We start from the raw sequence: 15196 nt of genomic DNA on the forward strand, positions 1-15196 counted from the left end.
GGGCCTACCGGCAGCAAATTGGGGTTCCTGAAATAGGGGACAGGGACTGGAAAAAATAGAAGAGAGACAAACACATGGGGTCCGGGAAGTCTGCAGCCCAGGTAGAGACTGCAGCCCCGTTTATTTACAACTCAAGGCTTATAGTCCTTCTTCAAACCAGGGAACTGCCAGGTGTTACATCCAGATGGTTAATCAGGGAACTGTTGGGAGTTACATTCATATGGTAAATCTCAGATCGATGAGGCCAAAAAACAGTAAGACAACAAAGCAATTATCTGATGCAAATCAAAGTACAGTTTGATTCCACTCTGGCTCCCAACATATCCCCCGTTTTTATTTTAAAAGAAACACAAGTGCCATTTCTACTCTTTCCAATATGTCTAATTTATCCTGTCTCACTTTCCAAAAATGACTGGTCCCTTCATCTAAAGGGGATTGATGGGCGGAGATTCAGCTTCTCTGACTTCTTCAAGCTGACTCGGGCGTTGTCTCTGTACTTGACCAGGGACCTTAAAAAGCCTAACCTGTTTAACCAAGGGGTTGCAAGGATTAGATATCAGGAACAATACTTTGCTCCAAACTAGAGTTCATATTTAACATTTAACAATTGCACAAGCCATCTTTGGCTACAATAGTGTAGCCTACTTAGCACCCATTTGCAAAGGTTTTTTTTTTTTTTTTTTGATTTTCTGGGGAACCTTAACAATTGTCTGCAACCTTAACAATGCTTCAGTTGTCAGATCTAAACAGATTAATAAAGACACAAGCCTCAGATCCACAAACTTTCCTGAATTTGTGGCTGGCGTCAAATAAAAAATTCGCTCAGTTAGAACTTTAAAGTACCCACTATCACAGAAGATTGACAAGTTCCTGCCCAGTTATGAAAGGCATGGGCATTAGTAAGGCACGCTTACAAACTACTCTATGACCTCCTGGCTCTGATTAATATTGAATGGCCAAGCACAAGTGACTCTAGGATCTGACACCATCTCTGCCATCCAAGCAGTGGCTTACTTGCTTTCCTCCCAATAGTGTGTCTTCACACCGGGATAAACATCCCGTTGCATTTCACTTTGTTGGTTGCTGGACTTGAACTCAGGATCTGGCTACTGTCTCTCAGCTCTCCAGCTCAAGGCTAGCACTCTGCCACTTTTAAGTTCCAAACTCAGGGCCTGAGTGCCGCTCCTCAGCTCTGCAGCTCAAGGCTTGCACTCTGCCACTGTGAGTCCCGAGCTTGGTGCGTGAGTGCTGTCCCCCAGCTTTTCACTCTGCTGCTTCGAGCTCCAAAGCAACTCTGCCTCAATAGCACTCTGCTGCCCGATTAAACACCACAATCTCACAGGGACTTTGCTTTGCCCGGGCTGGCTCTAAACTGTGGCTTTCAGATCAATGAGTCCTATAAAAGGCCCCTTTCCTCCAATTAGAAGCAACAAGGTGGTCAACTCAGAAATAGTCTCTAAGCAGGATTTTGCCTGGAACCTGGTAAGAGGCAAAGTTACATCTGAATAAGGATTGCCGTCCTTCTCCATGGCCCAGCTGGAAACTGCTATAAAGTATCTTATAAGAGCAATTAAGCAATTAAGCAATTAATAGCAATTAAGCAATCATTTTGCTAGTCCTAATTTTCCTTTTTTCTCTTTCTTTAAACAAACATTGAAGACAAACTTTACTTTCAAATATTGTTTAGAAACCCATTTCCAGTGTTCTTAGAATCTTCAACTGATACTGGCTTCAACAATTAACACCTTAGCCTTTTTGCAGTTGAAAAACCTTTAAGGGCACAAAGAACTCCTTTTGTCTCCAGGCCCCTAGGGCTCCCCTTTGCCTTTCGAAGAGGCGTTTTGTTTTGTTTTTAGATTATTACTGCCTAGAACTCCATCAACAGTTTAAACTCAAATAACAGTTTTTCCCTAATGAAAGAATTACCAACATCTGTGCACCAAAACTGTAAGTCTGGACTTAGTTTCCTTCCTTCCTTTTTTTTCCCACCCAATTGCGAAGTAGTATGAAACCAAATCATAAGGAGATAAAACTTTAAACATTTATACTATCCACATTTTATCATCAGATTTCCAGTGTCAGTCTGCAAGAAAAGACAGAGAGGCAAAGTTTCTGACATTAGCCAACAAATTTACATTTAAATCTCTAATACACGTCTCCAAACTTTAAAGGTAAGACATCCCTAATTCCCTAATACCTCTGTGCTAAACAGGATTCAATGTTTGCAATGTAAACAGCTGTATGCATACCAGAGTTTTAAAATGCCGATTTCAGGATCTTTAGAAAAATACTTTTTACCGGTTTCTCTAACACAATGGAATAATCCTTTGAGACATTGTAAAACATTCAAACCTAATACTTTTTCTTGAAGTTTTAAGCTTAGATTTCCCAATTGCCTTTGTGTTTCAAGTATAACTTAATCCATTGTTTTATACAGCATGCGGACAATTGAACCTTGAACATGTGCACTCACTCATTCACACACACTCACACTCAAAGATCTGAAAGCGGGCAAAATTAATATCGGCCGTTCGTTTTCCGGAAGTTTGTGTCAAGAGAGCTTTGGCAATTTTACTCTTGCAGGTGAGAACCAGGTTCAAAACAAAACTTTTTGCAAGGCAACTTAGCTGGAATATATTTTTCCAGGGCTTGTTACAACTGCAGACACGCGGGAGCGCCCATACTAGGCCCAGAAAGGTTCAAATAAATAACAAGGATGTGTGCTTGAGTACACACAGAAAATCCAGAAGGGTCCATATTTAGAACTGGTACTAATTTTAAGACAAAACTGGACAAGGAAAAATAGGTAACACGAAGAAGACAGAGAAACAGAGACGTCTAAGTAACTTCCAAACTTCTGATGGCATGCCTGGCCTTAAACTACCAGAGTGACGGAAAGATTTCCATTCCCTGGTAGCTGACAGACGGAGGCCATCCTAACTACACCTACAAAAGGCTCTGAAACAAAATCAGACATTGACATATAACAAGAAAATTGGACTCCAACAGATACACTTAACACAAGAACATGAATCTAGATGAATGTATTCACTAAACAACTATTTTTTGATTCAGACACGTCTTGCTGGTGGGACTCTCAGGCATGCCCTGTTAGCAACAAGAAACTCAGAAGGGGGGGTCAAGGCGTCCCTTGACCACGCAGGCCTCTGTTTTAGGCCCACGGTGCACCTTTAAAAAAAATAAAACAAAACAAAACACAGACATGCAGGGGGTCGGCCGATTTCTATTTACCTCCGGAGGCCTCTGCTTTTCACCTGGGCATCTTTCACAAAACAAGGTTGTTAAGCAGAGGGATGGTAAAAACAAACTAACAAGAATAATCTGTTCTCTCGATAGCATACAATTTGTAAAAGAACAATTGTCACGTGTTACATTAAATTGTGTAGAATTAATGAATATGTGAAAAGGTCCCGACATAATAGCATAATAGCAAGAGGAGAAACAGCTCATAAAGTTCTTTTGATAGGAGGACCTGGGTAGAACTGGCTCCTGACCAGCCTAGTAGCTGTGAGGAAATTCCAGGAATATTGGTGATTGACACACCGGGGGATCCTATGAATGTGTTGAACAAATGGATCAGGAGCAGTCCCATCAACATGCACAAATAACTCAGGTCCTTCCCACGTCGCAGGATGCACCACTGGAGGGTTGGGGCTGTAGGCCCAGTGAGTCGCTGCTTGGATGGCCACTGTCAGTCTCCACAATCCGAACAAAGCGTTCAGGCAGCCAGCGTGCATCATTTTCTCCTTGTGAAAAACACATATATGCCCTCGACCCCATGTTAGAACGGGATCAGGTAGTTGCCAAGCACCAGTTAGAGGATCCTTCCACTTTACTAAGGCAAAAGCACGCTGCTCTCTTTTGTCCCAGAATCGCAGAGCAGCGGATAAATTATTTAAGTCCAAATTTTAAAAATTTAAAACCAACAAAGCATGATTAAGTATATTTACCTTTTAAAGTACTGAATGGCCAAATATGTAAATGGGGTGTGTTCCTCAACCTTTTCAGCTGCTATGATGAGGCCAAAGAGGCTCAGATTTTGCTGTAGTTGTCGAAAGGCTTGTCGTACGACAGTAGGGTCAGAACAAGCCAACAAAACATCATCCATATAATGAACAATATAAACAGAAGAAAATTTTTCGCGGGTGGAATAATGGCTCTAGCTCCAAAACTTTGACATAAAGCTGGGCTATTTGCCATGCCCTGTGGAAGCACAAGCCAAGGATACCATATAATGGGTTCTTTAAAATTAACAGAGGGGACGCTGAAGGCAAAACGCTTACAGTCTTGAGGCACCAGGGGTATAGTATAGAAGCAAACTTTCAAATCTATAATAATTTTATAAGTATCCTTTGGCATTGCCATGGGTGAAGGCAAGCCGGGCTGTATTGTCCCCCTCAGTTCCAAAGTTGCATTTACTTTTTTAGATCTTGTAACAGCCTCTATTTACCTGATTTTTTTCTTTCTAACAAAAATTGGAGAATTCCATGGAGAGTTAGAAGGGGTTACACGCCCCAAATCCAGCTGTTTCTGTGCCAGCTGCTGAGCTGCAATGATTTTTTACCCTAATCCTTGTCTCGGTGGGTGAGACTGGGGTTGGAGTGTCCCTGGCCCGCCCTGAGCTGCTCAGCACAGTGCCCCAGAGGGGAAGAGGCCTTGATCAAGCAGCTGCTTAGTAACTGCAGCACTAGGACTAAACATATACTCTGCCATTTTTCCATAAATTAATTGGCAAATGATCCAGGACAAATGGCTGAAAATGACCAGAGTGCCCTTCCTCGTCTCTCCAAGCAAGGATCGCACTGCTCTGCTGTGGGTCAGCTGCACTCCCAATCCCTCGTAGGGAAGTCATAGAGGTTGTTAGGGGCCATTGGGCTGGCCAATGCTCTTTAGATATCACAGACACATCTACTCTTGTGTGTAATATTCCTTTAAAGGGCTTTTCTTGTATAAATAGAGTCATCTCAGGCCTCTCTTGTTTTATTTATGCTTTGTACCCAATACATATCAGAGGATCCAAATCCTCTCTGTCCACCTGGGGCAGAGGAATTAGCAGTCCCCACGGGAAGTAAAGACACAAGCACTAGCTGTGCTATTCTCTGTCCCGGTGCGATCGCTATTACATGCCTCTTAGCAGCCTGAGCCAGGTTTAGTTGCGATGTACTTTGCCTCGTTGTAGTGCCTGTTAGGAGGCACTTGTTGCTAGGACCTTTAGACACACATAAGGGTTGAGAAGGGGATTGGGGCTGCAAGGCTGCAGCCGAAGGCACTGGGAATAGGGGGTAAGGATTAGATTCGGCCAAGATAGTGGCCGGGGGTCATATCGATTTCCTACTTCTGGGGGGGGGAAACTCTGGTCTATCCCTGTCTTAGATAGTAGACGGAGGATTTCTCTTAACTTCTCCTCCACCGTAGCCAGCCGGTCCTCATCATATCTTTCCTTCCTGTTATCCAAACCTGAATTCCTTCTGGGGAGGAGGGATCTCTGCACTATCCCCGTCTTAGATAGTAGATGGAGGACTTCTCTTAACTTCTCCTCCACCGAAGCCAGCCGGTCCTCATCCTATCTTTCCTTCCCGTTATCCAAACCTGAATTCTTATACTCAATATCTACTGGCTGTTCCCTTCTCCAAATCTCATTTAAACTCTCCCGGGCTGGGGCATAAGCCTCAGCCTCAGGTTTCTCGGAAGGGTTCTTTAATTCAAGATTAAGTTCGGCATTCTCATGTCGAAGAACTAAACATTCATTTACTAAATTCCATAAAGAAATAGCCTCTGCTGGGGTCTTTTCAGGGCCATATACACTGTAATAAGCTTGAATTCCTTTCCCTATCCTCAGCCAGGTTTCTAAATTTAGGGTTCCCTCCTCTGGAAACCGCGGGCACGCCTCGTCGACAAACTGTAGGAAGCTCTCAAGCTGCCCTTGTTCCACCCGCGTTCCGCTTCAAGTAAGTTCCTTAGGACCGGCACATCTAGCCTGTGGACATCTTCACTCATAATTTTTTACTCCCGACTAGACATTCTCCCACTCTCTCACTGTCTTAATAGTCCTATGACGCATCTCTCACCACAGCGGGGTCCTCCAACTTTGTCCCAGATTTTCAGGGTCCCTGTTCGGGCGCCACTTGCCGGGGCCTACCGGCAGCAAATTGGGGTTCCTGAAATAGGGGACAGGGACTGAAAAAATAGAAGAGAGACAAACACATGGGTTCTGGGAGGTCTGCAGGCCAGGTAAAGACTGCAGTCCCGTTTATTTGCGGCTCCAGGCTTATATTCCTTCTTCAGATCAGGGAACTGCCAGGTCTTACATCCAGATGGATAATCAGGGAACTGTTGGGGGTTACTTTCATATGGTAAGTCTCTGTTGTACTGGATCAAAGACTAGGATGAAATAAAAGCAGAGTCACTGAAGTTGCATGAGGAAGAATAAAATAGCCCGCTTAGTCAAAAAGGTGGTGGCAGACAGAGCAGTGCTGTAGGATGTTCAACACCACAATCCAGTATCATTACACTGTAGGAAATCCTCCAAGAAGTAAAAGCAGATACATTGAATTTGCTTGTGGAAGAATAAAAACCACGTTTCCACAGAACCAGTCTTAACAGATACAGCAAAGTCGGTAGAAGCACAGTGTCCATTGTACTGGATCAAAGACTAGGATGAAACAAAGCAGATACACTGAAGTTGCATGAGGAAGTATAAAATGCACCGATTATACAAAACAGTTCTTAGGAGATAAAACAATGCCGTGGGAACTTCAACGCAAAAATCCAGTATCCAGTACGCTGGATGAAATCCTCCAAGAATTAAAAGCAGATCCATTGAAGTTGCTTGTGGAAGAATACCATACCCGCTTAGACGAAAATGTTCTTATCAGAGGGAACAATGCTCTAGGATATTCAACACCAAAACCAGTATCCAGTACACTGGATGAAATACTCCAAGGAGGAACAGCAGATACATTGAAGTTGCTTGTGGAAGAATCAAAACCACGTTTACACAGAACGAATCTTAGCAGATAGAGCAATGTTGGTGGAAGTACAGTGTGGACACTGTACTGGATCAAAGACTAGGAGGAAATGAAAGCAGATATACTGAAGTTGCATGTGGAAGTATAAAATACACTGCTTATACAAAAACGTTCTTGGGAGATAAAACAATGCCCTGAGAAGTTCAACGTCAAAATAAACTCTCCATTATACTGGATTTCCGGGGCCTACCGGCAGCAAATTGGGGTTCCTGAAATAGGGGACAGGGACTGGAAAAAATAGAAGAGAGACAAACACATGGGGTCCGGGAAGTCTGCAGCCCAGGTAGAGACTGCAGCCCCGTTTATTTACAACTCAAGGCTTATAGTCCTTCTTCAAACCAGGGAACTGCCAGGTGTTACATCCAGATGGTTAATCAGGGAACTGTTGGGAGTTACATTCATATGGTAAATCTCAGATCGATGAGGCCAAAAAACAGTAAGACAACAAAGCAATTATCTGATGCAAATCAAAGTACAGTTTGATTCCACTCTGGCTCCCAACATATCCCCCGTTTTTATTTTAAAAGAAACACAAGTGCCATTTCTACTCTTTCCAATATGTCTAATTTATCCTGTCTCACTTTCCAAAAATGACTGGTCCCTTCATCTAAAGGGGATTGATGGGCGGAGATTCAGCTGCTCTGACTTCTTCAAGCTGACTCGGGCGTTGTCTCTGTACTTGACCAGGGACCTTAAAAAGCCTAACCTGTTTAACCAAGGGGTTGCAAGGATTAGATATCAGGAACAATACTTTGCTCCAAACTAGAGATCATATTTAACATTTAACAATTGCACAAGCCATCTTTGGCTACAATAGTGTAGCCTACTTAGCACCCATTTGCAAAGGTTTTGTTTTTTTTTTTTGATTTTCTGGGGAACCTTAACAATTGTCTGCAACCTTAACAATGCTTCAGTTGTCAGATCTAAACAGATTAATAAAGACACAAGCCTCAGATCCACAAACTTTCCTGAATTTGTGGCTGGCGTCAAATAAAAAATTCGCTCAGTTAGAACTTTCAAGTACCCACTATCACAGAAGATTGACAAGTTCCTGCCCAGTTGTGAAAGGCATGGGCATTAGTAAGGCACGCTTACAAACTACTCTATGACCTCCTGGCTCTGATTAATATTGAATGGCCAAGCACAAGTGACTCTAGGATCTGACACCATCTCTGCCATCCAAGCAGTGGCTTACTTGCTTTCCTCCCAATAGTGTGTCTTCACACCGGGATAAACATCCCATTGCATTTCACTTTGTTGGTTGCTGGACTTGAACTCAGGATCTGGCTACTGTCTCTCAGCTCTCCAGCTCAAGGCTAGCACTCTGCCACTTTTAAGTCCCCAACTCAGGGCCTGAGTGCCGCTCCTCAGCTCTGCAGCTCAAGGCTTGCACTCTGCCACTGTGAGTCCCGAGCTTGGTGCGTGAGTGCTGTCCCCCAGCTTTTCACTCTGCTGCTTCGAGCTCCAAAGCAACTCTGCCTCAATAGCACTCTGCTGCCCGATTAAACACCACAATCTCACAGGGACTTTGCTTTGCCCGGGCTGGCTCTAAACTGTGGCTTTCAGATCAATGAGTCCTATAAAAGGCCCCTTTCCTCCAATTAGAAGCAACAAGGTGGTCAACTCAGAAATAGTCTCTAAGCAGGATTTTGCCTGGAACCTGGTAAGAGGCAAAGTTACATCTGAATAAGGATTGCCGTCCTTCTCCATGGCCCAGCTGGAAACTGCTATAAAGTATCTTATAAGAGCAATTAAGCAATTAAGCAATTAATAGCAATTAAGCAATCATTTTGCTAGTCCTAATTTTCCTTTTTTCTCTTTCTTTAAACAAACATTGAAGACAAACTTTACTTTCAAATATTGTTTAGAAACCCATTTCCAGTGTTCTTAGAAACTTCAACTGATACTGGCTTCAACAATTAACACCTTAGCATTTTTGCAGTTGAAAAACATTTAAGGGCACAAAGAACTCCTTTTGTCTCCAGGCCCCTAGGGCTCCCCTTTGCCTTTCGAAGAGTGGTTTTGTTTTGTTTTTAGATTATTACTGCCTAGAACTCCATCAACAGTTTAAACTCAAATAACAGTTTTTCCCTAATGCAAGAATTACCAACATCTGTGCACCAAAACTGTAAGTCTGGACTTAGTTTCCTTCCTTCCTTTTTTTTCCCACCCAATTGCGAAGTAGTATGAAACCAAATCATAAGGAGATAAACCTTTAAACATTTATACTATCCACATTTTATCATCAGATTTCCAGTGTCAGTCTGCAAGAGAAGACAGAGAGGCAAAATTTCTGACATTAGCCAACAAATTTACATTTAAATCTCTAATACACGTCTCCAAACTTTAAAGGTAAGACATCCCTAATTCCCTAATACCTCTGTGCTAAACAGGATTCAATGTTTGCAATGTAAACAGCTGTATGCATACCAGAGTTTTAAAATGCCGATTTCAGGATCTTTAGAAAAATACTTTTTACCGGTTTCTCTAACACAATGGAATAATCCTTTGAGACATTGTAAAACATTCAAACCTAATACTTTTTCTTGAAGTTTTAAGCTTAGATTTCCCAATTGCCTTTGTGTTTCAAGTATAACTTAATCCATTGTTTTATACAGCATGCGGACAATTGAACCTTGAACATGTGCACTCACTCATTCACACACACTCACACTCAAAGATCTTAAAGCGGGCAAAATTAATATCGGCCGTTCGTTTTCCGGAAGTTTGTGTCAAGAGAGCTTTGGCAATTTTACTCTTGCAGGTGAGAACCAGGTTCAAAACAAAACTTTTTGCAAGGCAACTTAGCTGGAATATATTTTTCCAGGGCTTGTTACAACTGCAGACACGCGGGAGCGCCCATACTAGGCCCAGAAAGGTTCAAATAAATAACAAGGATGTGTGCTTGAGTACACACAGAAAATCCAGAAGGGTCCATATTTAGAACTGGTACTAATTTTAAGACAAAACTGGACAAGGAAAAATAGGTAACACGAACAAGACAGAGAAACAGAGACGTTTAAGTAACTTCCAAACTTCTGATGGCATGCCTGGCCTTAAACTACCAGAGTGACGGAAAGATTTCCATTCCCTGGTAGCTGACAGACGGAGGCCATCCTAACTACACCTACAAAAGGCTCTGAAACAAAATCAGACATTGACATATAACAAGAAAATTGGACTCCAACAGATACACTTAACACAAGAACATGAATCTAGATGAATGTATTCACTAAACAACTATTTTTTGATTCAGACACGTCTTGCTGGTGGGACTCTCAGGCATGCCCTGTTAGCAACAAGAAACTCAGAAGGGGGGGTCAAGGCGTCCCTTGACCACCCAGGCCTCTGTTTTAGGCCCACGGTGCACCTTTAAAAAAAATAAAACAAAACAAAACACAGACATGCAGGGGGTCGGCCGATTTCTATTTACCTCCGGAGGCCTCTGCTTTTCACCTGGGCATCTTTCACAAAACAAGGTTGTTAAGCAGAGGGATGGTAAAAACAAACTAACAAGAATAATCTGTTCTCTCGATAGCATACAATTTGTAAAAGAACAATTGTCACGTGTTACATTAAATTGTGTAGAATTAATGAATATGTGAAAAGGTCCCGACATAATAGCATAATAGCAAGAGGAGAAACAGCTCATAAAGTTCTTTTGATAGGAGGACCTGGGTAGAACTGGCTCCTGACCAGCCTAGTAGCTGTGAGGAAATTCCAGGAATATTGGTGATTGACACACCGGGGGATCCTATGAATGTGTTGAACAAATGGATCAGGAGCAGTCCCATCAACATGCACAAATAACTCAGGTCCTTCCCACGTCGCAGGATGCACCACTGGAGGGTTGGGGCTGTAGGCCCAGTGAGTCGCTGCTTGGATGGCCACTGTCAGTCTCCACAATCCGAACAAAGCGTTCAGGCAGCCAGCGTGCATCATTTTCTCCTTGTGAAAAATACATATATGCCCTCGACCCCATGTTAGAACGGGATCAGGTCCTTGCCAAGCACCAGTTAGAGGATCCTTCCACTTTACTAAGGCAAAAGCACGCTGCTCTCTTTTGTCCCAGAATCGCAGAGCAGCGGATAAATTATTTAAGTCCAAATTTTAAAAATTTAAAACCAACAAAGCATGATTAAGTATATTTACCTTTTAAAGTACTGAATGGCCAAATATGTAAATGGGGTGTGTTCCTCAACCTTTTCAGCTGCTATGATGAGGCCAAAGAGGCTCAGATTTTGCTGTAGTTGTCGAAAGGCTTGTCGTACGACAGTAGGGTCAGAACAAGCCAACAAAACATCATCCATATAATGAACAATATAAACAGAAGAAAAATTTTCGCGGGTGGAATAATGGCTCTAGCTCCAAAACTTTGACATAAAGCTGGGCTATTTGCCATGCCCTGTGGAAGCACAAGCCAAGGATACCATATAATGGGTTCTTTAAAATTAACAGAGGGGACGCTGAAGGCAAAACGCTTACAGTCTTGAGGCACCAGGGGTATAGTATAGAAGCAAACTTTCAAATCTATAATAATTTTATAAGTATCCTTTGGCATTGCCATGGGTGAAGGCAAGCCGGGCTGTATTGTCCCCCTCAGTTCCAAAGTTGCATTTACTTTTTTAGATCTTGTAACAGCCTCTATTTACCTGATTTTTTTCTTTCTAACAAAAATTGGAGAATTCCATGGAGAATTAGAAGGGGTTACACGCCCCAAATCCAGCTGTTTCTGTGCCAGCTGCTGAGCTGCAATGATTTTTTACCCTAATCCTTGTCTCGGTGGGTGAGACTGGGGTTGGAGTGTCCCTGGCCCGCCCTGAGCTGCTCAGCACAGTGCCCCAGAGGGGAAGAGGCCTTGATCAAGCAGCTGCTTAGTAACTGCAGCACTAGGACTAAACGTATACTCTGCCATTTTTCCATAAATTAATTGGCAAATGATCCAGGACAAATGGCTGAAAATGACCAGAGTGCCCTTCCTCGTCTCTCCAAGCAAGGATCGCACTGCTCTGCTGTGGGTCAGCTGCACTCCCAATCCCTCGTAGGGAAGTCATAGAGGTTGTTAGGGGCCATTGGGCTGGCCAATGCTCTTTAGATATCACAGACACATCTACTCTTGTGTGTAATATTCCTTTAAAGGGCTTTTCTTGTATAAATAGAGTCATCTCAGGCCTCTCTTGTTTTATTTATGCTTTGTACCCAATACATATCAGAGGATCCAAATCCTCTCTGTCCACCTGGGGCAGAGGAATTAGCAGTCCCCACGGGAAGTAAAGACACAAGCACTAGCTGTGCTATTCTCTGTCCCGGTGCGATCGCTATTACATGCCTCTTAGCAGCCTGAGCCAGGTTTAGTTGCAATGTACTTTGCCTCGTTGTAGTGCCTGTTAGGAGGCACTTGTTGCTAGGACCTTTAGACACACATAAGGGTTGAGAAGGGGATTGGGGCTGCAAGGCTGCAGCCGAAGGCACTGGGAATAGGGGGTAAGGATTAGATTCGGCCAAGATAGTGGCCGGGGGTCATATCGATTTCCTACTTCTGGGGGGGGGGAATCTCTGCTCTATCCCTGTCTTAGATAGTAGACGGAGGATTTCTCTTAACTGCTCCTCCACCGTAGCCAGCCGGTCCTCATCATATCTTTCCTTCCTGTTATCCAAACCTGAATTCCTTCTGGGGAGGAGGGATCTCTGCTCTATCCCCGTCTTAGATAGTAGATGGAGGACTTCTCTTAACTTCTCCTCCACCGAAGCCAGCCGGTCCTCATCCTATCTTTCCTTCCCGTTATCCAAACCTGAATTCTTATACTCAATATCTACTGGCTGTTCCCTTCTCCAAATCTCATTTAAACTCTCCCGGGCTGGGGCATAAGCCTCAGCCTCAGGTTTCTCGGAAGGGTTCTTTAATTCAAGATTAAGTTCGGCATTCTCATGTCGAAGACCTAAACATTCATTTACTAAATTCCATAAAGAAATAGCCTCTGCTGGGGTCTTTTCAGGGCCATATACACTGTAATGACCTTGAATTCCTTTCCCTATCCTCAGCCAGGTTTCTAAATTTAGGGTTCCCTCCTCTGGAAACCGCGGGCACGCCTCCTCGACAAACTGTAGGAAGCTCTCAAGCTGCCCTTGTTCCACCCGCGTTCCGCTTCAAGTAAGTTCCTTAGGACCGGCACATCTAGCCTGTGGACATCTTCACTCATAATTTTTTACTCCCGACTAGACATTCTCCCACTCTCTCACTGTCTTAATAGTCCTATGACGCATCACTCACCACAGCGGGGTCCTCCACCTTTGTCCCAGATTTTCAGGGTCCCTGTTCGGGCGCCACTTGCCGGGGCCTACCGGCAGCAAATTGGGGTTCCTGAAATAGGGGACAGGGACTGAAAAAATAGAAGAGAGACAAACACATGGGGTCTGGGAGGTCTGCAGGCCAGGTAAAGACTGCAGCCCCGTTTATTTGCGGCTCCAGGCTTATATTCCTTCTTCAGATCAGGGAACTGCCAGGTGTTACATCCAGATGGATAATCAGGGAACTGTTGGGGGTTACTTTCATATGGTAAGTCTCTGTTGTACTGGATCAAAGACTAGGATGAAATAAAAGCAGAGTCACTGAAGTTGCATGAGGAAGAATAAAATAGCCCGCTTAGTCAAAAAGTTTTTAGCAGACAGAGCAGTGCTGTAGGATGTTCAACACCAAAATCCAGTATCATTACACTGTAGGAAATCCTCCAAGAAGTAAAAGCAGATACATTGAATTTGCTTGTGGAAGAATAAAAACCACGTTTCCACAGAACCAGTCTCTAACGGATACAGCAAAGTCGGTAGAAGCACAGTGTCCATTGTACTGGATCAAAGACTAGGATGAAACAAAGCAGATACACTGAAGTTGCATGAGAAAGTATAAAATACACCGATTATACAAAACAGTTCTTAGGAGATAAAACAATGCCGTGGGAACTTCAACGCAAAAATCCAGTATCCAGTAAGCTGGATGAAATCCTCCAAGAATTAAAAGCAGATCCATTGAAGTTGCTTGTGGAAGAATACCATACCCGCTTAGACGAAAATGTTCTTATCAGAGGGAACAATGCTCTAGGATATTCAACACCAAAACCAGTATCCAGTACACTGGATGAAATACTCCAAGGAGGAACAGCAGATACATTGAAGTTGCTTGTGGAAGAATAAAAACCACGTTTACACAGAACGAATCTTAGCAGATAGAGCAATGTTGGTGGAAGTACAGTGTGGACACTGTACTGGATCAAAGACTAGGAGGAAATGAAAGCAGATATACTGAAGTTGCATGTGGAAGTATAAAATACACTGCTTATACAAAAACGTTCTTGGGAGATAAAACAATGCCCTGAGAAGTTCAACGTCAAAATAAACTCTCCATTATACTGGATTTCCGGGGCCTACCGGCAGCAAATTGGGGTTCCTGAAATAGGGGACAGGGACTGGAAAAAATAGAAGAGAGACAAACACATGGGGTCCGGGAAGTCTGCAGCCCAGGTAGAGACTGCAGCCCCGTTTATTTACAACTCAAGGCTTATAGTCCTTCTTCAAACCAGGGAACTGCCAGGTGTTACATCCAGATGGTTAATCAGGGAACTGTTGGGAGTTACATTCATATGGTAAATCTCAGATCTATGAGGCCAAAAAACAGTAAGACAACAAAGCAATTATCTGATGCAAATCAAAGTACAGTTTGATTCCACTCTGGCTCCCAACATATCCCCCGTTTTTATTTTAAAAGAAACACAAGTGCCATTTCTACTCTTTCCAATATGTCTAATTTATCCTGTCTCACTTTCCAAAAATGACTGGTCCCTTCATCTAAAGGGGATTGATGGGCGGAGATTCAGCTTCTCTGACTTCTTCAAGCTGACTCAGGCGTTGTCTCTGTACTTGACCAGGGACCTTAAAAAGCCTAACCTGTTTAACCAAGGGGTTGCAAGGATTAGATATCAGGAAAAATACTTTGCTCCAAACTAGAGTTCATATTTAACATTTAACAATTGCACAAGCCATCTTTGGCTACAATAGTGTAGCCTACTTAGCACCCATTTGCAAAGGTTTTTTTTTTTATTATTTTCTGGGGAACCTTAACAATTGTCTGCAACCTTAACAATGCTTCAGTTGTC

Source organism: Megascapheus bottae, chromosome 7, assembly GCF_031878675.1.
Source record: "Megascapheus bottae isolate mThoBot1 chromosome 7, mThoBot2.hap1, whole genome shotgun sequence".
In the NCBI taxonomy this organism is placed as follows: Eukaryota; Metazoa; Chordata; class Mammalia; order Rodentia; family Geomyidae; genus Megascapheus; species Megascapheus bottae.